Source organism: Bacillus rossius, chromosome 1, assembly GCF_032445375.1.
Source record: "Bacillus rossius redtenbacheri isolate Brsri chromosome 1, Brsri_v3, whole genome shotgun sequence".
NCBI classification, from domain to species: Eukaryota; Metazoa; Arthropoda; class Insecta; order Phasmatodea; family Bacillidae; genus Bacillus; species Bacillus rossius.
In genome coordinates, this window is record NC_086330.1 from 67,008,577 (window position 1) to 67,033,785 (window position 25,209).

Genomic DNA, 25,209 nt, shown 5'->3' on the forward strand with positions numbered 1-25,209 from the left:
TAGTGGTCAATTTGTTATCAAGAGTTTACTAAAGGCTAATAAATTAGGAGTTTTAGCTTCTTTTAAGACTTTCGACCACATATATTTAAATTAATATTTTTTACATAAAATGTTTTTTTTTTGCATTGATCCAGTATCGAACCAAAGACAGGAATCGATCGAATCAATCAGTATTACAGATTTTTTAATTTTTTTTTTTTAATTTTTCTCAAATTTATAGCTAAATAAATTTGTATTTACAAGATGGCGGCCAAGATAATCTACATGATGGCTGGTGTCCAGGGGCAATAAATAATCCCTACACTCTAGCGAATGCAAATTTAATGTAGATGTTGGAATTCCCTCTATCAGAAAAAAAATGTCAATCCAAGATGGCAGCCTCCAGCAGACGAAAACAAGATGACGGACTGACGAATAGCTGCCATAATATATACATTGACATAAGTTGTGAGAGATCGGTCTGCCGGTGGCTTCCATGTAGGAAGGATCTGACGCCATTTCTATTTTTTCCCTCGCCGGGCACGAAACGTAGACTCCATGATATAAGTGCGTTTTATAATAATAATTTTATGATTAATTTGTTATTAAATTAAATTGCTCTTTCCCAAATTTTTGGATGAAAATTGGGAATTTTTAAGATGTCAGGAGTGGTGTCATATTCCAATAAGGCTCATGTTTAATATTAAAATTTAAGTAATTAATTTTTTTTTTTTGCATTTTTCCCGATTTTATAACATAAATATTTGGATTTTTAAGATCTCGGCCATAACGAAAATTACAACGATGATGTTATAATTCAAAATGGTGGACATAGCATACTAATTGTCAAGTTAATGACTTTAGCGGTTTATGGTGACTTTCTTTTAGTACTTTTAAGCAGCTTTTAGGACATTATTTCTTCTAAAGCAAAAATCTTTTGAGGAATTCGTATTCCAAAATTTTTAAAGTTTTTGCATATTTCCCCCTTAAAATTTTAATTTTTTAATATTCCGTTTTTTTATTTTTTTTAGATTTTCGTGATTTTCGTGGATTTTGGTGAATTTTGGCCAACTTTTAGCAGATGTTGAGTCATTTGTGGCAAATTTAGGCCAATTTTGAAGGTCAAGTTTAAAGGTCATACAAGATGGCCGATTCCTAACGATAGACAAGCCACCATAAAGCCACAACCAAAATCGTAGTCTCATAAGAAATACATTGCGCCCGAACATACCAAATCACACTACTTACAATCTAACATATATTCTGGACAACACTGCGGCAGCACGAACGAACACAGAAGGCTTTCTAGATCAAAACAGCAACTGAGCTTTTTCCAGGACAGTCAATATAACCCAACAATGGCGTAAGTACTATAAATTATTTGAAATTAATAATAACCATTGCAAGAAATATTCGAAGAAAACAGCCGCATCAGATTTTGTTTTAAATTTTTTTTCGAGTTTAAAGTTGGAATACCGCATACGCACGTTACTATTTTGTCTCTTAGCGAGTTCAAATGGCCAGTTACACACAAGAAAAAACCTACTTTTCACAACACGATAATAGTGAACATTTTTTAAGAATGCATACTTCCAGACATGTCGGTAGGCGAAGTAAGCTCACCATTTATATATTTCACATCCAATGAGTTTCCATTCAAGACAAGTCAAGTAGTTTAAGACAAATCGTTTATAATAGTTTCTCCTACGGCTGTAGTATGAATGAAGAAATGAAACCAGGTGTCCGCTATCTTTGATTGTTACATCACAGTGAAAGTCTTTGGATAAACTTGCACTTTAATTTTGACCTAAACATTGACCACAGACGCCATCATGGATGACCTTGGCCTCTGCCGCTATTTTGGATTCCACAGTTTTTCATTAATACGTCACCTCCACCATCTGAGAGTCTAGGACTTACCGCCATGTTTTATCCTGCCATTATGAATTGTTACATCACAGCCACTATAATGTTTTCTAGAACTTTCTGCCATAGTTAATTCTAGAACATTTCGCCATTTTGTATCCCGACATTTTGAATGATGTGATGTCCGTCATATTTATCATCGATAATTACTATCAAAAAGTTAAAAAAAATGAAAAAAATAACTATTTAATCATTCTTATTAAAAAAAATTAAAAAACTTCATTAACATTAAAGTTTTCGGTTCAATTCCGATGAGTCATTTCATTAAAAACGACGACCGGTACTTCCCCCATGGTGACAACTTCCAGGTGACTCCCACCACTAATACAATGGGAAATACATAACGCCAATCAGTATGCAGTTATGGCACCATATTGAATCTGCCAATTTTTTTCGGCTGCAAGAGTTCGCTGCCACCGTGTTGTTTAATTTTTTAATCGCTAGAGTGCAGTTGAGTCAATAACCAGAACATCAGTTGTCGTAGCACTTGCCATCTGCTCGGCCATCTCAGCTGCCATAGTGAAAATTTGTAGTTATTAACCTAAATATATATAAAAAAATTGGTTGTCTGTAAAGTCGGTTTACGGACGATAGTTTAACGTGACAACGTCATAACAAAACATTGATGAAATGATTGATCCAGAAGAAAAGGAAATATCATATTCGGCCTGAGACTGAGCCGTAATAGGTTTTTGCAACCAAACCATTTAGGCATTAAAAATATTATATTCTTTGAGGAAGAATTTTTTTTTAATTTTTCAATCTTTTGCGTGATAAAATCTACCTCTGCATACTTATATGAATAAAATTGAATCATTTTTATTGAATTATCACTATTTTGTATGGATACAAACGAGTGAAATGAAATGTGCAATTGAATTAATAAATTTACTTTTATTTGCATTCATTAATTCAAATATATTTATTACTTTTGAAATGTTACGTGCGCCATATTTATTTTTACAAGTACAAAAAAAATTTCGTAGCTGCCAGGTTTCGAACCGACAACCGTTAGTTTAAAAGTTAAGTACGCTAACCACACGCCCACGAGGCCATACTAGGGTAATATAGTTTCAAATGGTATATATATATATTTATATTTATAAAAACTTTGTTCACGGTAGGGGTATAATATTTACACGATTTTATAACAAATACGCATCCCAAATACACCAAACTTATTTACAATGTGTTACAATATTTTTTTAAAACATTGTGATAAAGATCCCGGGTGTAATTTGAATTATTATGTGTAACTTTAAAACACCATTGTTGGTTCAAAACGTATTTCAATTTTCAACATTATTTTTAAATAACCGTACCGATAGTGCTGAAAATCGGTGGACGATCGTTAAATTACATAATATTAATAATTCAAACGACGAAAATATGATTGAAAAGTCAAATCGATGGTTGTTCCAATCGAGTGGAAGAGAGATGCCACGCATGCGTAGGCCCTACAATGAGCATGAAGAGAGATGCCACGCATGCGTACAATGAGCAAATAGGACACACCCGTAGTGGGACATCCGTAGTGGGACACTTTTTCGTGCGTGCAGCCGGATTTCATCGATTTATTAGACGTTGTCACGTCAAAATAAACATCACAAAAAAGACCTGTTAATATATTGATTGATTCAATCCATTACTGTCCTCGGTCCAGTACGTGATCGCTCCGAAATTGGTTATTTTAGTAAAACCTTTTTTATTCACTATCACCTTAATATAACATTTTACCACAATTTCGTATTCGCGGGGGCAAAAAATAAACTTACACATTTCCACAAAAAATTAATGAATTGCATAAATTCTACTCTTCTACAAGTACAAATGATCCTTTATCGTTTCTCGATTTCCGCATTTGCTACCCTCTTATTTAACGAGGTGGTGAAGCCCCACCACTTAGACGTAAGATCGTCCATTTATTCGTTTGAGAATCTTCTTCACCAAATACGTGTCGGGATTCATTGAAGGCTGGATCACTTCAACAAAGAGGTCACCACAAATACGCAATATGGTCCAAATTTTTGAGGTTATCCTAGGTTCCGATTCGTGGACGAGAGAGAGACACATTTCCCGAGGACACCTTTTTGCTTGTAGATCCAACTTTAGCTTTAAGCTTTCGTGGATCTTTCTTCTTCGTGTTAAGAAACACTGCCTAAATCAGGTGATCATACTTTATGTGTTTGGGCTTCATTTTCATGGTAGAATACACCGTGGAATTGTATTTACTTGTTAGTTTTCGCAATATATGCGATTGTTTCAAAAATTAAAATATAATAAACATAATTTAATAAAGTGGAATAATTGTATAATTTTGAGCGTATCTATAACCAAACTAATTAAAATGTGAATGTAAACGATGGCATAGTCTTAGTTAAAATGAAATATTTGCGTGTTTCTCATTTTTACTTAAATTTAGTATTCCAAAAAATTAAATATATCCTCAACATACTTAAACGGGAAATCAGATACTTCATATATACTAAATATAAAAAGGTTTACTCATAAGACCTTTAGAATATATCATTCTTAAACGTTTTTGTTTTGAATCAAATCTTTTATACACCTTACAATATTTATTGTTTATATTTCTTTAGTAAGAATGCTTAGAATTAAACTTTTGTTTTAATGATAAATTATCATAAATACCCTGATATTGCAGGAGCGAAGCCGCAGGTTACTAGCTACTTTAAAATACAAATTTAAATAATACTGAAATGTTATTTTTGAAAAGATCATTTTATCTACCAAAGCCCACCTATCAACATGTTTGAGGTTGGATTGCCGGAGAGATTTAATGCAGATTCCTTCGCGAGTAGGAAACGTAGCTGACGTTGCCGTGCATTGGTAAGTATTCTCGGGGTACTCACGTTTCACCCTTACATTTATATCGTCAATGCTCCGTTAAATTATTATCACCTTTCATAGTCTCTAGCGACCTCAATGTCAAGCTCCATTCACTAATGTGTACAATTTTACAAATGAAAGAAAAATAGTAGTATTATAAGGATTATTTACACTTAAATAAAAACATAATATTACAGTTATTTTCTGTAAATCTCCATCAAGGTAGTAAAATAAAAACCAAACTTTATTGAAATAATTAAAAAAAAAACATGGGAGCGAATCTTTTAGTATTCGCCAAAGATGTTTAACATATAAACTAGATAGCGAGCAAATTCATGTTTTCTCATGTTGCAAATATACTTTCAATACGAAACTTCAACACGAAATTTGTTGGGTTTTTTTTTTTTTAAAAAAAAGCGTGATAAATATACTCCAATTGTATTTTCAACTAAATTTCTGTACGCGAATCACACGTAGTATCCGCAACCACCGCTAGTATTCGCTGCCGGAGCAGTACGTCGACTATCGAATCATTCCATTTGCAGACTGAAATATTTTAATTATTTGATAAATATGCTCCGATAAAAGCGAAAACCACTTTTTAAAAACACCTAACCCCGGCTGTAAATCTGATTTTCGACAAGGAATTTTATTAAAATGCTACCCATCTTGTTAAAATTCATTAAATAATTAATACAATGAAGTTTTTCTTTTGATTTGTGAACTTTAGTTCGTGCTATCCGCCACAGATGGCAACACCGTGAATACACATTTCCGCTCCATGCAACTTCCGTGCAATTCATGAAATTACTCCTACCAACTGCCGTTTACCGAGAGCTAAGGTATTATACATTACAAAGTTTGCTATTTGCCTAAATACATAGACACTGCAGTAAGGTGCACTAAGAAAATAAATACAGAAAATGAAAATTGTTTGTAACGCTGAGAGTACGGTAATCCGCTAACAAATTTGCGTGTCTAACTGAAACATGTTTATGCCTGATAATTGACAGACATGAGTTAAGCTCTTATGACATTCCCACGAAGAAGCATTACTTGCATTCTAACAATATTAAATATTAGTAGTTCCGTCTTGAGAAGCAAAAGATGAAAGCAAGCTATCTTTTATTGCAAGGCATTCAGAATTAGTGTCTGCGTGAACTTTTGTTTGTCTTCATTTGGCTTCAAAGACACTGCACATTACTAGATATACTTCGTTACGTCAAAAACTAAGAAGTATGAGGAAAGTATTAGCGTTAAAATAATCATTTGGTTTGCTGGACATATTAAAGTGTCATGTAAATGTGGTACGGAAGGAAAAACCTTTTGTTCTTCGTGTAGGCCTATGTATAAGTTACTTGTATTTAAATTACTAAAAGCTAAGCAAAAATATGTTTAGTTATAATAATATCACGCAACCACAAATAATTTAGTGACGTAAGAGGTTTATACGTTAGAGTATATTTCACAGTTTAATAGATGTCTGTACATAAAAATTACACAGTAAAAGATTTACACAATCTGGTGTTATAATATGCAAACAACTACACACATTTAAAATATACATTACAGAAGGAAATATGTTTAACAATAAGATATGTGAATCAGATAAGTATATAATTATTAGTATTGCGAGATAACAATGGTAAAGGTTTCTAGGTATTGATTTTTTTTTTCTTTTTAAGAAATAAGTTAATGAATATGTGAACATTAACTATTACCTAACTTTGTCTAGTGTAGATAAATAGTTAAACATTTGAAGCATATTTTCATTCCATAAATAAAAATGCCAACAATGAAAACAACTTGTTTAAAAATTGTACGTACGAGCTCGTATTTTTAGAAATATAATCACTTTTTTGTGAGTAAATTACCAAGAAAATTAAGAACAAACTATTACGTGTTTTCTCGCTTATTTAAAATAATTTGTTCTACCTTATCAATCATTTAAGTCTCTTTATGTACCCTCTATTTAAATTTTCAGGTGGTTCACAGCGAACAATGCAAATAAACTACACATATTCTAATATGTACAGCTGTTAATAGTATAAATTAAATAGCTTTAAATACGAATTTGATAAAAAATATATATATTTGCAAACACAGAAGGAGTAAATTTTATACTATAGAAAAAAAAATTTCTAATTCTGTTTTAACTGGTTTTTACATTTACAGTAAAGAAAAAATGAATTAATGTTATCATAAAATCAAAACTTGCATAAGAGGTGATAGTAACTTACGGCATTCATTCGAACTAGCGAATGCTTCCACAAAAAGGCTCGAACCTACATACAAACAATGAACCTGATAGAATTTAAATAAATTTTTATTGAATACTTAAATCACGAGGAGTCAAACTAAGCAAATACATAATTTTCAAACGGTGATCCTTGAAGTTCCGGGTACGCGAATATATGTGAATTATTTCGTACAAACACGTGTCATAACGTCAGCAGCCAAACATTTGGATTCCGGAAAAAGTAAATTTTGAAAAGAGCAGGCCCAAAAAAAATTCTTCGTATTGTAAATAATACATGCAGCAAGCAGGTACAGTGATAGGAATAATCTACTCGCTATCGGGCACATACGCGCTCGAATTCCGATAAAATCATTCTGTATTGACAATTTTCCTGAATTTTTTTAATGACTCAAAAACACTAGATTAAATTATATCACCCTTTAATTTCATCACTCTTCTCTAATTATCTCTATGACTACAACCGAAAAGTCAAGCCAAAATAAAATATTGATTTACAAATATATATGTGTGTGTGTGTGTGTGAGCGAGTCACTCATTGCTTCAGGTTTTCTCATATTGTAAATACACTTATGAAACTCGAAAACTAAATTTAACGTACATTCTTTAAAATAATGCCGAGTGTGAAAATTATACGCAAGTAATGTTTTCTACTAACATATCTGGACGCGAATCAAGCGTAGTATCTGCAACCGCCTCTAGAATTCGCTGCCGGAACAGCTACGTCAACTGTCGAACCTATCGATTTGCCGACCGAAATTTTAAACTATATAATGAAATGTATCCGATGAAAGCGAATTAGACCTGAAAAAATAATAAATCCCGGCTTCAAAACCATATTTTCAAAAGAAAATTTTATTAAAATACTGTCAATTTTTGACGTGACAACGTCTGATAAATCGATGAACGCCGGCTGCACGCACGCTAAAAGTGTCCCGTAACGCACATTGTCCCACTACTATGTGTCCCGTTACGCTCATTGTACGCTTGCGCTGCATCTATCTCTCTTCCACCCGATTGAAACAACCATCGATTTAACTTTTCAATCATGTTTTCGTCGTTTGAATTATTAATATTATGTAAATTAACGATCGTCCACCGATTTTCAGCACAATCAGTACAGTTATTTAAAAGTAATGTTGAATTTTCATATACGTTTTTGTACGAACAATGGTGTTTTAAAGTTACACATAATAATTCAAATTACGCCCGGGATCTTTTGCACAATTTTTTAAAAAATATTGTAATACATTACAAATAGGTTTGGTGTATTTGGGATGCGTATTTGTTATAAAATCGTATTATAAAAACGAAATAATATTATTCCCCTACGGTGCTGTCATCTACGGTGACGGACGCGAACCGAACGAATCGCGCTATCTATCCGCTTCCGCGGCAACCGGGCACTCGTTAATGCATATTTTCCTTTTGTTTATCGCGAGGGGCGTTATTATTAATGAATTATAAATAAAATTTCTTGCCCGGGGCCACAATTGCATATCATTTTGAGCACTGGAAGACATAAAAACGTAAAATATTCTCGACGAATTTTAATCTCGGCCCCAGCGCACCACGAGCGTCTGAGTTGGAGATTAAAGACGAAATTCTTTCTTAAACTTACTAATACTTTTTTATTAACGACATGCGCATTTTTATTAAATTCTACGTTTAATTTCACGACGAACAAACTTCGTCGTTAAATGTGTAATTGCGAAAAAGCGTGAAACATTCTCGACGATCTTGAAGTTGAATAGCAAACATGTAGATTATAGTTAAAATAATCTCTTCGTTAAAGTAATAAACATATTTGAATTAATGAGTGTAAATAAAAGTAAATTTATCAATTAAATTGTAGATTTCATTTCACTTCTTCTTTGTATCCATACAAAATAGTTATAATTCAATAGAAATGATTCAATTTTATTCATAAAAGTATGCAATCATTTCATCAGTGTTTTGTTATGACGTCACGTTAAACTATCGTCCGTAAACCGACTTTACAGACAACCAATTTTTTTTTACAATGGGTAGTGTATTTCTGGCTCAATAACTCATTAAAAATCCAATGTGATATTTATGTGCACACATGGAGTAATCTATAACAAGGCTAGCATGGTATTAACCAACACAGCACATAGACAATTAAAACCACAGAAATATTGCTATTCTTACAATAAAAATATGAGCCTCTTAAATATTACCAACAGCTGTATCAGTGATTAAACAAAAACATTAATATGGTAAACCTTTACACTGAACATTACATTAATTGTTTGGTCCCAGCAAATTTCATAGTACAAGCCAACACTACGTAACAAAGTTAAGACTGTCCACAATACTCATTGGTCCCATTTCAGACATATTATTTCAGACATGCAAATATCATTGCAAATTCCTTCTTTTGGTGTTAAGAGATAGTGCTTACCACCATAATAAAAGTTGGGGTCATTGCATGCACTTTACAATATCATTTTTTAAATTCATTAAATCGTTACAACAATAACGTTTCATTTTGTCTGTGGGAGGAGGGTGGATATGAATCACTCAAACTTTCCACAACAGCCGCTACGATTCGCTGCCGAAGCAACTACGTCAACCTATCGATTTGCAAATCGAAATTTTAAATTATATAATGAATCGGCTCCGATAAAAACGAAAAATACTTGAATAATCACAAAAAAAAACTGGCTCTGGACCTGGGTTTCGACAAGGAATTTTATTAAACTATTGCCCATCTTGTTAAAATTTATTAAACATTTGATATTAAAAAAACCTCCCGTTGTCTTTGTGAACCTTAGTCTGCACCACCCGCCACAGATGAATTCACTGTGGTTACACATTTCCGTTCCATGAGACTTCCTTTACATTCACGAAATATTCGTAATAAATGCCATGCACCGAGAGCTAAGATGTTATCAAAAACTTTCCCGTATTCATTATTTGACTAATTGCACTCTTCATGCGGTTTCTGCCCTTTCTGAAACAGCATAAATTTTATGGTTTAAATAAAACTAACGTTGAGTCAAGCCGGATGCACTTCAACAGCGAAATACGTTTTGCTCAGTCCTGTTGAGGCAAGAACATGCACGTAAACTAAAACAAAAATTTGAAATTTTACCTGTTTTATAATGTGAAGGGACCTCCAATCTTTGTGGTGGATATGTCCCCACGATCCTGCATTATCTCATATATCACTTTACTGATGAAAATTTCAAAAGTAAAAGCTCATTACGACATTCAGAATGATTTAGGAGGTATTTTAGAACTGGCGATGATAAAGTGATATCCGTTAATTTTTGGAAAAGTTTAAAAAATAATATATTATATTGGTTAATGGTTGTACACGTGAAATTTTACCTACAATGCAAATGAATAATGGCAATAATATTTTTGCCCTGATGGAGCTAGCTTAGTAATTTTAGGTAAGTTGTTAATAAATATTTAAAACTAATGGGGCCTCAAAACGTTCGGAGGTTAAGCTCGAACTACTGCTTCGTAAATAGCATCACTATGATACCTTTTCCATATATTAACAAAGAGATTTTATAAATTTTTCATAAACTTAGAGTTTCTTTGGAAAATTGTAAAATATGTTCTTGTAAATAAATAAGCACAGTACCGGGTTTTCTTCATGAAGTTCGGTGAATTTTTAAATGAACATAATATATTACTTAAAAAAAAGTAGGTGCCAGAAACTGTGCTTCAGAGCAAAACTATAATATGTGAAAATTTGGCAGACAATGTCATAATAGTTCTTTTTAAACGAACAAAACATCGTAACTCAAGAAAATATTTTGCTTGTTGATTTTGCAAAAGTTTTAAGATCCTAAATCGAAAGCTATAATCTCGCCAGTCAAGAGAAGTTCAATTAAAATATTATGATGTGCTTGTCGGTTTTGGAAAACGTTCTTCATATGGAAGAAAATCAATCATAATACATTAGCTGTCACTAAACAAGAAGTATTTTTACCTATTTTTAAGAATATTTAATTATTACTTATGCCTATCTGATTATGAAGTAGAGATATGTTAAACCAGGAGTAACTGTAACAAATTTGCTGGTATAATTACAAAAAAAACATGATTTGTTTCTTAAGAATTTCCTTGTAGAAGGTAATCAATCATTTTGTTTCACAGTTGCGTGAGCCATACAAACAACTATTTGCCGTCAACAAAGAATCTCACTTAAACATAACCCTTACGTCCAACGCCCACGCTCATATAATTAAATATTACTTTGATTCTGCGCAAACACAGTTCCTAATGTTTTGGAGAGAGGATCTGAGCAGAACTCTGTGTTGGCTAAATAGTTTTTAAATACCAAATGTAAACGAATAAATATGTTTGTTTATTACTGAAGTCGATAAAGTACACCTAAAATCGGAATAACAAAAAAAAAATTACTCACGCCAATGTAATTAATTTCTACTTTGTCTTAGGCATTTTCATAAGTTCTTTAACTAGTATGATTGTACAATTCTCTTCTATGCTACGTAAAAATCATGAATATGTTTTTTAATTTCATCAATAAAGTCGACTATGTTGAAAAGTGAAAGAAAGTTTGATCCCAAAAATTTATAAAATAAATGTAACTGCTGTTTAATAAAACCTAGTAAATAGTCCGTAGTAACTAAAAATCTACACGGTGTCAACAAAAAGTATGATAGTTATAGAGTGTTTCTTCTGGATTTTAATTATAATCGCGCTCCGTTGTAGTCATATCTACACTACCTTCTCTTTCAACTGTTTAGGCTGACATTTAATAACTGAACGCTTCGCCATGTAAATAATGAGGCGTGATCGTGCGTACAAACTATGTTCATTAACTTCAGTTTATTTTTGTTTTGTTTTTAGTTGTGTCATACTCAATGCGCGATAAAAAAAAAGCTTATGCCGTAATTAACTCGGAGTTTCTTAATGAACTACGCTAAGTTGCTTTCCTTGCGTGTCTTTAGTGTGCGTCATGGTATCACTTTTTTTCTAGCAGGTTTATAACAAAAAGCATATTCAGGTTCTAGTCTTATATTATATTTTTAACCTAAAAACATGTGTTGAAGGTAGGGCCTAAGTAAAAATTAATGTTTAAGTTTTTCTGTTCTAAAATTTAAGTGTAAATATTGTACTAGATACTTAAAACGTACACTTATAAACTAATTTATGCAAGGCATTGTTATTACAATTTCCCATATTCAAACCATAGTAAACATGAGTGCGAAAAAATTCCGAACCTTTCCAATTCAAATATTCCCGTCGGTTGCCGTGGCGGAGCTCCGGCGCGAGGTAAACAACAGCGAGGTAAGCGAAGGGGAGAGACGCGAGCACAGACCGGGGGGCGCCCCGCGCGGACGGCGAGACAACTAAACCAGGAGACGCGCAAACGCGCACGCGCACGGCGCCCACACACGACGAACACGACGCTCCTTCTCGGCGCGAAGTCCGCCGACGACTGGCGGGCTTGTTGCGTCGCGGCGGCCTTCCGTCGGTCGGCTCCGCTCCTCCCCTCCCCCTCCCCATCCACCGCACGACACGGCCCTACCTCAAGCCACCATGCGCTGTGCGCTACAGATCGCCGCGCCACACTGCCAAGTTTCCCCTTCCCCTCTGCTGCACACCGTACATTCTGTGAGCGCTTCTGCGCGCCTGATGTGACCGCAGATAAGTGCAGCGCCCCTTCACCCGGCTCAAATTTGACAGCTGTCAGAAGAGTCGTACCATTAGTGCCCATTTCCAACCGTCACGTGCAAAGCTACATTATAAAGTTTGTTAACGTGCACTGACAATTCCATGAAGTTGTTTACAAAACACTGTTGACATAATAACAGTTTCAGGAAAGTACGTAGTCCAGTGGTATATTCTTTTGAATACTGTCAAAGTTGACACATGTTATGTAACACACACTATAGCCCACGCTAATGGATGCTGTTTTTAAAGGTTAATATAACGACATATTTTTCCTGGTCGTACAATAGTAATACCGCACAAAAATATTAAACATTTAAATGAAATTATTTGTGTTATTTTGATACTTTTATGTAAATAACTAATCGGTTTATCAAAAAATATGTTAATAATTAATTATTTTAAAATCGTTTACATCGCGAATTGGATTCAACTCTATTGAGAAAAACTTAATTCTATTTAGTCAATAAGTTCATCAGAAGCGAATACATACAGTGGACACAAAGCAGGAAAACTGTAGGAGGATTAAGCCGTGGGACATGCTAATCAAGCACCCCAAATTCAGGAAAACAAAATCTAACAAGGGCAGCTATGCCGGAAATCGGACCTGAGTCCTCCCTAATATGAGGCTAAGGTGTCTCCATTGCACCATCTTTCCCAGGACATGAGTAGATAGTGTAACTCATGTCAATAAAATAAAATAACTTTAGTTCTTAAGGAGCACAGGTAAAATTCTAAAATCCAGCTGGCTTGAAAATTTTAGCCAATACAAAAAAAATAACTAAAACTTCTTTAGGCGTGTTAGGAAAAATGATGAGAGTGAATTTTTACGATGCGCGCGTACCATGCAACGAAATTTTCTCAAGAAGATAACGGATCTACGATATGAACATTAACCCATAATATAGTCACTATCATAACAATTAGAAGACATACCAAACATATTGGTGTGTCAAATGAATCTTAATGATAGTGGAACTTTCCTGGAATATATTTGGTAAACTAAAATAGCATAGTAAAGAGTAATTTAAAGTTTTAAAAACCTAAGAATACTGGAATTACAAAAATTACAATACATATTTTACTTACAATCTTCCTTCAGCTTACGTAGCGCAGTTAGTATGCGGTTAGTGTGCGGTTAATGATTATGTGAACGTGGTTCAAATCTCAGTGATGGAATTTATTCCCCTTCTTTTAAGTTACAAATGAATGGAATATGCAAATTGTGCTTTAATAAAATACATATGAACACATTTTATTTGTTTTTGTATTGCTATAATATTATTATATACATAGTTCAGTCCAACGTATTGATTATTTCATACTAGGAAGCCCTATATCCTTTAATTTTACTTAAAGTAATTATAAATTATTTACGTTTGCTAGCAAATGACTTTCATGAATTCGCATAGGTATTAAAAATAAAAATTATGATAGTACAATAATTATTCTTTAATAATTGTAAATAATTTATAGTCATTTAATGTGTGTGGAAAATCTATAGTAGTAAGGTTTTAATTAATTTTTTTACAAGGAGGGCAATATTTTAACAAAATTCGTTGTTATAAATCAAGTCCAAGCAGGGGTTTAGTAATTTTTTTAAGTCTTTTTCGTTTTAATCGAATATTTTTCACCATAAGTTTAACCTTTGGCTCTGCAAAACGAATGATTCGATAGTTGACGCAGCTGCTCCGGAAGCGATTTTTAGAGGCGGGTATGGAACTACGTGTGGGTCGCATTCAGAAATGAAGTGATTGATATAGAAAACTGTTCCATTTAATAAAAAGCATTTATTTTTTGTGAATATTAGAGATATAAATTGTGTTTACAAACTCTTTCAAGCCTATTTTCAAGTGTATTAAAATAAGTGATATTTTCTCGTATGTATAATTTATTTACATGTAATAAATAATTTAGATTTAAAAATTAGATTAAAAATTAAGCATATTTATTAATTTTCATTATAATAAAATTTTTGATCAATTATTTTACTAAATAAAATAATTAGATTTATGCAAATGTTTAAATTAACGTTGAATATTAAGTATTTATTTCGTTAGTATTATTACAATATTTTCAAAATAGTTTATTGTCTTAAATCAAAAAGAAGTTTAACTTCTATCGTGCGTAAATAAGAACACACACTTTTTTTATTATTATTTAACTATTCGTAGCTAACCTTCTAATATAAACCTGACTACCCACATCGCAATACATAAACATATTTGTTAAATATAAATTCACCTAAATAACATAAGTTAACTTGCATGAAAATTATTTTTTGACAAATATATACTTTTTATCTTATCATTATGAATTATATTGTCAACATTGTTTAATCATTTTTAATATTTGACACAATTTGTTAATTATCAATGTTTTAAATTTATAAGCTATTTAAGTTCAATTTATTAACAAATATCCTTTTAATTAGTTTATTTTAAATAAAAAGCGTTGATATGAACCACCTTAGTATTGGGTTTCTGTAGTTTTAAGACTTTTTATTTATTTACTTTACAAAATACTTACTGCTGGACTACGCTTAGTTTTAAGAACATGTACTTTTAATAAAAAAACTTTCTTATTTCGTAGTGCACCTGTAATGATATCGGCCTATTTTGTAAACCGTTTGAAATTCGGCCGGTCTCAAGGATATGTGTTTTTTGGATTCTCATCAATGAACTAGGTTTTTCTTACTGTTTTCAGTTGTCCTTATTCACCTCGTTACGTGGATGTTAAAATTTAATGATTGTGAAATAGAATGTTGGCCGCCACGATTAGTGTCGCGTGTAGCACAGAGCACACACCAAAGTGACAAATTATTGCCTCAACATTTTTTTTAAATTTCTATGCAATTATTACATAAATTTTTAAGTGTTAACATCTTATGTCTCAGGATACAACATTTGGCAGGAGTAATTACGTGAGTAAACCGTAAATTGTTTGGAACGAAAATGTGAGTAGTATAGGATAGCCGGTCCGGAAACACGGGTTCTGGGTGTGGTGTCTGTGGTGTTTTCCGCCATGTTGAATTATGACGTCACGGCGGCCATCTTGGATGATTGTGACCTTGACCTTTGACCTTGACCTTGACATTTGACCCTCAAAACTTGTCAAAATTTGTCAAAATTGGGCAAAATTTGCGCAAAATTCCTAAAAATTCGCCAAAATTTCCATTTTTTTGGAAAAAAATTCCACCAAAAAATCTCAAACAATTCCACAATTCAAAAATTAGGATTTAGAAAATCCTCAAAAGTCGTTTTGCCCTAGAAAGAACTTAAAATTCCTAAAAACGGCTTAAGCAGCCATGTCTAAAGCCTCCGGTAAGCCATTTATAGGAATAAGGATACCATGTCCGCCATCTTGGATTATGACGTCATAGTTGCAATTATCGTTACGGTCGCCATCTTTTAAATCTTTATTTACTATCCGATTTTAATGAAAAAAAATTAAAATTTATAAAAAAACAATTAATAAAATTCTAATAGACAATTCAAATAAACAATCATTTACGACACGGAGCTCGGAGTTCTCGGTTCGAACCCGACGAGTGCAAAAAAATAAATATGGCGACCGATCCTTCCCTCACAGTGGCTGCAGGCAGACTGACTCCCACCACTTTTTTCAAAGCATATTTATCACCAGTGAGCATGATGTCATTTGGCCGCCATCTTGAAAATCCGTAATTTTTATGTTAGAAAATCGGGAAAAAATTTCAAAATCATTAAAAAAATTAATAAACCGAATTAAATAATAAAAATCCTTAAAACCACCATTGCACTTTTCGTGACGACCACCATCTTGAAATCATCCGCTGGAGACCACCATCTTGTTTTCGTCCGCTAGAGTGTGCTGATACCATGTTAGTATAATTTTCTGGTCACCATACCTTTGTCCTCAACTGCCGACATTGAAATTTGACCTTGACCCTGAATTTTGACCTTGACCTTGAAATTTGACATTGACCTTGATCTACGACTTTGACCTTGACGACCATCATGGATCCGACATTATGCATTCAGTACATGCTACCAGGAGCTACCACATGCTAGTGGTCATTGCCACCATCTTTTTTCGTCTGCTGGAGGACACCATCTTGTGTGTGTACTCGTCTTACCATCATGCTATTTTTATACTAACACGCTAGAGTGCAGTAATCATTTATTATTACTGAGGTGCCTGCCAGCTTGATTATTTGGGCGCCATCTTGAAATTATGTAATTATTTAGCTAGAAATGCGGGAAAAATTCCAATATTAATTAAATAAATTGGCAATCATTCTACAGATTAATTCGATCCTCTCCTGTCCTTGGTTCGATACTCGATCGATGTAATAACGTTTAATTTTATGTAAAAAAAGTAATAATTTCAATAAACCATGTTCAAAATTCTTAAAGAGACTTTAAATCCTCTACTGCCATTATCCTATAAGCCATCAATACCAATATCTTAGAAAAATCGTAATAATTAACCTAGAAATACAGGAAAAAGTTCAAAATTCATTAAATAAATTTGCAAACAATAAACTGATTAATTAGGTCGACTAAGGTCCTTGTCACGATCCTGGACGAAGCTAAAAGAAATGTAATTTAAATACCAGAAAAGTGTAAGGTTCGAGAAATAAAACACCACAAGTTCTTTTACAAACATAATAATTATTACACAATTTCTATCCTACTACAGGATCACTTGCGAAAGACAGCAATCTTATAAACATTTTATATATCTATATTATTTATCTCTCTATATTTATTATTGTGTTTGTATATGGATGGTGGTAACACCCCTCTGACTTGTCGACTGTATGTGTCTATTTCTCGTATAATTTTCAAATTACCCTATGGACATAACATAGCTAATTAAAAGTTATTAAAATTTATTGGGCGCCGTTGCTATGCTAAGTGAGTGTCCGTTATATATGTTGGGCGTAGTGAATTAGCTATGGAAACAAATGAATTAAAATAATAAGAGTAAAAACTGTAATTGTGTAGAGTGAATGGGTATTACAATGTAAACAACACACAGTTTAATGACAAAAGACATGCAAACAACTATAACAAATACACTAAACCATATTAATTCTAAACAAACAATTACCCAACAACATTAACACTTCTATTGCCACACAGTGGGAATTTAATGGTATTGTTATGAATGGTGATAAATTGTGCAGATTATTAGTGAGAAAAAAATTATGAATTAATCAGGTTAATTGTGGTTTTCCTGATTAGGTTGACTGGTTAAAAATGCAGGAGATACGTAGGCACAGATTTATACTAAAGTTCATTATGTTGAAATTATCATTTGTCACAAGTACTTATACGAGAAACAGTTTAATAGTTAATGTATTGAAATTTCCGTAATTTAAAGTCGATCAGTTTCAGTAAAATATACAAACACTAAAGAATTATTATGAAATTACTTCAATAATTAATATTATCACCTCGGCTAGTGCTCAGGGTTAGCATAAGTTCTGCTTTCAGACCACTGAGTAGAATATTCACTATAAATCATTCTGAAATAATCATTCAAATCTGTAATAAAGTTCAAATTAATTAAAATAAAATAATGTTCAAAATTGTCCGAAATATCTGTAGTTGATTGGAATATAATTATAGTGTTCAATAGTATTAATTTGTAAAATTCCGTGCTAGTGACGCTATCCAGCAAAAATATGGCAACTTTTAGCTTAGGCTCTAAGCCTCTAACTAATATGCAGATAATTTATCTATTTGCCGCCGGATCCCGTTGTAAATACGGTATTAGTCACCAAAACACAAATTAGTTTACAATCACTGAATTTATATTATCTTACAAGATTATGTTAATTATATCAATTTCTATAAGGCCGGCGTCGGGATAGGCCCAGACGAAAAGACGCCTTTTCTTACTTCCCTCTATCATCATAATTCACGGACGCACTTCCGCCCACGGCGGCATGCTATTATACAGGATAGCCTGCGGCTGTAAACACTGCAGCCAGGAACAGGTAATCTGATGTACGTGATTACTAATCACATCAAAACAAAGTGGAAATACTATTAAATATAAAATATCTGTGGTGCGACAAAAAAATACAATAAATAACAGAAGTGAAGTTACAACAATGAGTTAAATATTAAATCAGGATAGGTTTGATGGTAGTATAGTTAGTTCAATGTTTATGAATGCTAAGCTGTAGCATGACAGTTCCGTAGTCTGAAGGTCAGATATATTATATAACAGTTAAACAACATCATAGTATTATGAATAATAAAGAAATACATACATGATAATAAAATAATTAATAAGTAGTCTTATGTTGCTGTACGCGGTACCATGTAACCGTACAATTTAGTTCTGCATAGACGTGCAACGACTACTTCTTAGCTCCAACAGCTCCAAATGCTCCAAAAGCTCCAACAGCTCCAACAGCTCCAAATGCTCCAAATGTTCCAAATGCTCCAAATTCTCCAACAGCTCCAAATGCTCCAACAGCTCCAACAGCTACAACAACTCCAAATGCTCCAACTGCCTTTTCTTTCAACAGCTCCAATGATATTGGGCTACAATGCTACGAGTCTAAGAGACTACGAGGCTACAAGGCTACGAGTCTAAAAGGATCTAGCTGGTTACGAGTTATACATGGCTGCGAGACTGCATGACTTAAAGACCGCATGGCTACGAAACTACATGTCTATGAAGCTACAAGGATACAAGTCTAATCGACTCCAAAAGCTCCAACAGCTCCAACACGCAATGTACGCAATGTACATGCAATACATGTCATTTACGCGCAATAAATGTAATGATTACACAGTACACACAGGAAACGAAATGAAGAAATAGTACACACAGGAAAAAAACGGAATGTACACACAGTACACACAGGAAACGGAACGTACACACAGTACACACAGGAAACGGAACGTACACACAGTACACACAGGAAACGGAACGTACACACAGTACACGCACAGGAAACGGAACGTACACACAGTACACACAGGAAACGGAACGTACACACAGTACACACAGGAAACGAAACGAACACACAGGAAACGGAATGATCACACATACAGTAGCGGAAACACAGGCTTCGTTGGAAATCAGAATACAAGAAATAAAAACATTAAATTTTTACTTTCAATATTTAATTTATTTCTCAACATTACACAAATAGGTACAAGTAAAAGAAGCCACTATTGTATGCAGCCAGCTTTCCTCAGTTCTTTGAGTATTAAGGATATTTCTTTGATGCACGAATAGTTTCCTGCACAAAGCGAGCCATGTAGAAGTCTTAGCCGGTCAACCAATATGTTTGGATCTTTGCATTATGTGTAATCAATCTCTTCTACCACCATCTTACTTGCTTGTTTATTATACATACTTTTAATATCCAATCGTCCCAGTGATCATAATAAGCATTATCAGATTTATTTATTATAATACGTCGTTTCCATCATTTCGGTCTCAGGACACCGCCACATTCTACGATCTTGTTAGCTTTAGGTGTTTTATCACAGTCTATGCCTTTGTCAACAGCCTCAGAGTCACTGTAACAATCACTGTAGAAGACATCCTCTTCACCCAGATTACCGTATGAATTCTATATCGATGATGTCGAAGTGTCTTCGTCGTCTTCTTGCTTCCTTTTTAGGAGTCCATCATTTTTACAAAGAATGGAGGATCTACTGAATATAGGCTTGAATTTATTCTCACTTTTCACGGTGTTGATACTTCCATTAGCTTCAGTCTTCCCGAAGCCATCAGCATCCTTCAATTTATGTTCTTCGTCACTATCGGGTGAGCTAATACCATCACGCTCAGGACAAGGAAAATTATTGCCTTAATGCAGATCACTCTTCTTTAGTCTAGTGGATCCATCGATGTCCTCTATGCCGTAAGTAGGCTTGGCTTTACATCTTCTATCATGTCTGTTTAAGCTGTCAATTCGTGTTAACAACCTGCTACACCGATTACAGCTTAACATTTTGCGTAGTGGGTTTTTAGCACAATCATTCCTCTCATGACGTCTAGCATTCCTTCTCATGACAAAATCCTTGCCACAGTATCTACAGCGTATTCCTTCCGATTCAGCTGCAGATAACAAACCATTATCTGGTAGCTTCTGTGACTAATGTTAGATACAAACTGTCAGTTTTCCAATTGGAACCATTTTTTAATTATAATTTTTTAAATATTTCATCAGAGAGAGTTAAGTTATCTAATGCAAAGCAAATGGATGCAAGTAGTTCTGCTTGTTAACAACAGATGTCGACACATTTTGCTTGCAGGTAAATATTATTTATTTTATGTGGTATGCGGGATGCTCACTAATGATCGCAAAAGAAGGAAGGTCCTTGTTAGACATCAAGGAGAAGGAAGTTTGTTCTTCCAGTTAGTGTTTCTCAGATGTCTCATGGTATATTATTATTTGACTGAGTACTGGTTGTTTATTTTTTTAATTCCACCTGATAAAAAAATATCGCAAGTGCTGATTTAGTAGCAGAAATTCTCGAATTAAATGTAACTCCAAATAAAATGTCATGTCTCATTTGGTAAAAATTCCTTCATGGAGAGATCAAGTAATCATCTGTAACCAGAAGCACTCGGAGAAAATCGTCAGATTTCTAGCCAGGAATAATCGTAACTACTTGGAGAAAACCATCAAAATATTGTCAAGTTTAATCAGGAGCACACGGAGAAAACCACCACAATATTGTCAAGAATAATCAGAAGCATTTGGAGAAAACTATCAAAATATTAACAAGAATAATCGGGAGCACACGGAGAAAACCATCATAATAATGACAAGGTTAATCAGAAGCACTCGGAGAAAACCTCCACACGTTTTCTTTGATATCATGAAATTACAGGGAGAAAATATTTTAAAAATAAATAATAAAAAATTTAAAATAAAAAAAGGAAAAATACATAAATATATATTCTCCTAGCTTGTGAACTTCTCATTGTTGAGCAAAGATAGCAGAATATATTTATGTATTTTTCCTTTTTTTATTTTAAATTTTTTATTATTTATTTTTATTTTATTATTGGCTTGTTATCCTTTGTGTATGTATTTATATTTCTGGTTTATTCTTGTGGGTTTTCTATGCGAATTCCAGTAGAACAGTTACATCATTTAAATTAAATAAAGATAATTGTAAGTGCACTGGCATAAGTGTAATTTGCGCTTTGAATTCGGAGCGAGTGCAATATGGCTCTTTGTCCGTTAATGCAGCCCACAAAACGCGGAGTTAACCAATCGGCAATCGCATTCTTTTAACTCCACCCCCAGATTAAATATTGTGGAAATTAACTTCGTAGCAAATCCCAGCGCTGATTAAGCTGCTGTTGCATAGCATACCGAAGCAATTTGTGGAAAATAAAATCTTTTAAAGAGTAGCTATGAACGTTTGAATAAATTAAGGCTGCTACGGGAAAAAATATTATAACTCAAAAATAGTAAAAAATTTTAGTCAACCTTATGCTAACAGTAAGAATCTGCGCGTGTATTATTTGCTGTATAAATCAGCAGTAAAAATTTCACTTTGGGTTTTGTTTAAAAAAGACATAATTTTAAAATTTATATAAGGAAAAAAGATGTAAGTCAAAACTTGATCTTTACTATTTTTCCTGGCAGTCTATGATCTATCGTAACGCCCTTTCTGCAAAAACGCTTACACGCAAGTACACGAAATATATATGTATATATATTTTTATATATATTCTTTAACTATCTGTCGATTCCAAATGACAACCATTTATAATTCTAAGGGATTTTGTGACAAATGCAACTATAACGAATTTATCTGCCTGCAGTAAAATTGATGTTTATTTATAGCAGTTCTAAGCACTAGGCTACAAAATGTCTGGACGTTTCAATTTTAAGGAACTGAATTAGTAGTGTAGTATAAATAAAAGTACGTAACTTAAATATTATCTTAAATGTTTCATAAGCCAATACCACGTTTCAACAAATTGATAGAACTCTAATAGTCCGGTCAATTTAGACATCCGAGGGTAAAAAAATTCGCACTCAGTCGAACATTTGTAGGATTGTTTAAAACACCATCATAAATGAAATCTAAAAAGTCCTCATCGATCCTACACTTGGAAAAAAATTTACTTGTGGAAAAAGGTCACAAAAACGGGTTTTTAGCGATTTTCAGCAAAACGGTAAGTTTTAATTATCTATAAAACATGTCTAAATACATTTTTTCCCTAAGAGCCGCCGTTTTTGAGATATAACGATTCAAAAAGTTGAAAGAGTTGTAATCATTATGTTTCAGCATAAACAAATTCGTAAACATTTAGGGGGGCACCAATCGTACTGGTGTGCCAAATTATAATTTTTAGTAGCAATACTATTCTCGAATACGAAGTGTAAAATTAAAAATTAATTAATAATATTAATCTCAAGTTTAAAAATACGTTAGAAAAATGCCATTACTATATTAGCTACCAACAATCTATTACTTCATGCTGTGCTTCAATTGCGCATTAGCAAAGTGTGAGCCTCTGAATGGGTTGTGGTTACTTTTGACTGGGTACGAACCCCATCACCGGAAAAGAATGTTTTTGTGTATATGAATATTACACTATACATATTGTACTTAATCAATAATAATTTATTATTTATTTATAAATCTAATTGCTGCATGTGTGAATATATGGTGGAAGCGCCCTCTAGCATACGACGTGTGTACTACGTGACACTAGTGTTCCTGATGAGTACTGAAAATAAAAATGGTGGCCTCCAGAAAACGAAAAATTTCTTGTGGCTGTAATGACATCCAATATGGTGGCCTCCAGCAGACTAAAACAAGATGGCGGAACCAATATAGCAGACGTGACTTCATACTGGCTGGCGTAATATCTACCTTAGCATTAGTGGTGGGAGGTCAGTCTATGGGTGGTTTCCATGGAGGAATTATTTTTCGCTTATATTTATTTTGTTCTCAGCGATCTCGAACCGAAGACTCCATTATGTAAGTGCTTTTAGGTAGATTTCAAATAAATACTGCCTTTTGTAGCCGTTACCATGATGCGACTTTCGGAAATTTTTCATATCGTTTTTCATTTCATAGCCTATGGACCCAAAAACCATCTATCTACACAAGGTTTACATATATATATATGTGTGTGTGTGTGTGTGTGTGTGTTGTGTGTGTATGTGTGTTACAATTTTGTGGACACGATAACTGTCCTAATTTTTCATAAATAACTTCCAAACTGGTACATAAAATCTAGTAGTAGAAAATATCGGTCAAGTTCTTTAATGAGAAATATCAAACCAAAGGGGTAGAAATGGGGAAGGTTTATTGAATACCAGAAAAGTCGCTGTAATTTCCTGATATAGAAAATATTACATCCGTTTGAACGTATTATAACTCGTAGGAGCATTACCAAAATCTATTGTATGAATAAATTTTGGTTACACCAACCATTCCTGCAAGGGGTAGAATAAACAAAGGTTAGAGAACAAAAAAAATCATAACGCCCTTCGTAGGCACAACATCGAATTCGTTCGGATATTTTGTAAATCTTATAATTTTTATCTAAAACGTTTGAATGAAACAAGTTTTGATAAGAAAAACCATTGCTGCAAGGTGTCTTAAAAAGAGGGTGGAAATTTAAAAAAAATTATAAAATCTTTACCTTTTTGCACTATTATATCTATTCCTTTTATTGGAAGACCTAAAAATATTCTCAGACTTTCGTCTGAAATTATTTTTTATATGACCAACCATTACTCTAAGGGGTAGAAAATAACAGGAGTTGAAAAACAAAAAAAAAAGTAACTCCCTTAATGTGTACATTATAATATCCGTTCAAACTTATTGTAAACGTTTTCATATTATCTAAACATGTCTGCTGAAAGGGTAGTAGAAAACAAGGGTTTGAAGTAAAAAAATATATAGGACACAATCGAATACGTTAAAATTGTTTGAAAATCTTTTAAATTGTATTTAAAACTTTTGTCTGAAACAATTTTAAATAATACAGATCATTATTGCAAGGGGATGAAAAAACCTGAGGTTGGAATGAGAAAATTAATAAAACTTCACTTCAATGACCGCTATTGAATCCATTCTTATGTTTGTTTAACTTTATAAATTTTGTGTAAAACATTTGTTAAAATTAATTTTTATCGAACCAACCATTACTGCAAGTGATGGAAATAACAAGGTTCGAAAGTATACTATCAAATCCGTTTTAATTTATTGCGTAAGTCCTAAACTTTATCTTAAACTTTGGCCGAAACAGTTATAGATGAAACTAATTATTACCATAAAAACAGGAGTTGAAATTAAAAAAAATATCAAACACTTCTTGGTATAAAATTTGTTAAAATTTATTTGAAACCATCTTATTATTATCTTAAACCTTCGTGCAAGGCAAATTTTTAAACGACTGCGTCATTAGTTCCAGGTATGAAAAATAGTTTTTTTAGGTAAAAAAATTTGTATAATTACCTTAGTTGGCATAATACGCTATTCATTGCTGAATGCATTGAGTGAAAATAATTTATA

At 33.1% G+C, this 25,209-nt stretch overlaps 2 protein-coding genes across 6 annotated transcripts in view; one reads left to right on the forward strand and one right to left on the reverse strand.

The window, feature by feature from the left end:
- Window positions 1–12,460, reverse strand: part of LOC134536959 (gonadotropin-releasing hormone receptor) — a 684,534-nt gene extending 672,074 nt beyond the window's left edge. The window contains exon 1 of one of the 3 annotated variants that reach the window (XM_063377083.1): window positions 12,241–12,460. The gene's annotated coding sequence lies outside the window, so the exon portion shown is untranslated. The remainder of the gene's footprint in view (window positions 1–12,240) is intronic. The other 2 variants (XM_063377092.1, XM_063377075.1) reach the window with 2 other exon arrangements.
- LOC134536980 (uncharacterized) overlaps window positions 1–25,209 on the forward strand; it is a 579,850-nt gene that overhangs the window by 518,819 nt on the left and 35,822 nt on the right. The window lies entirely within an intron of this gene.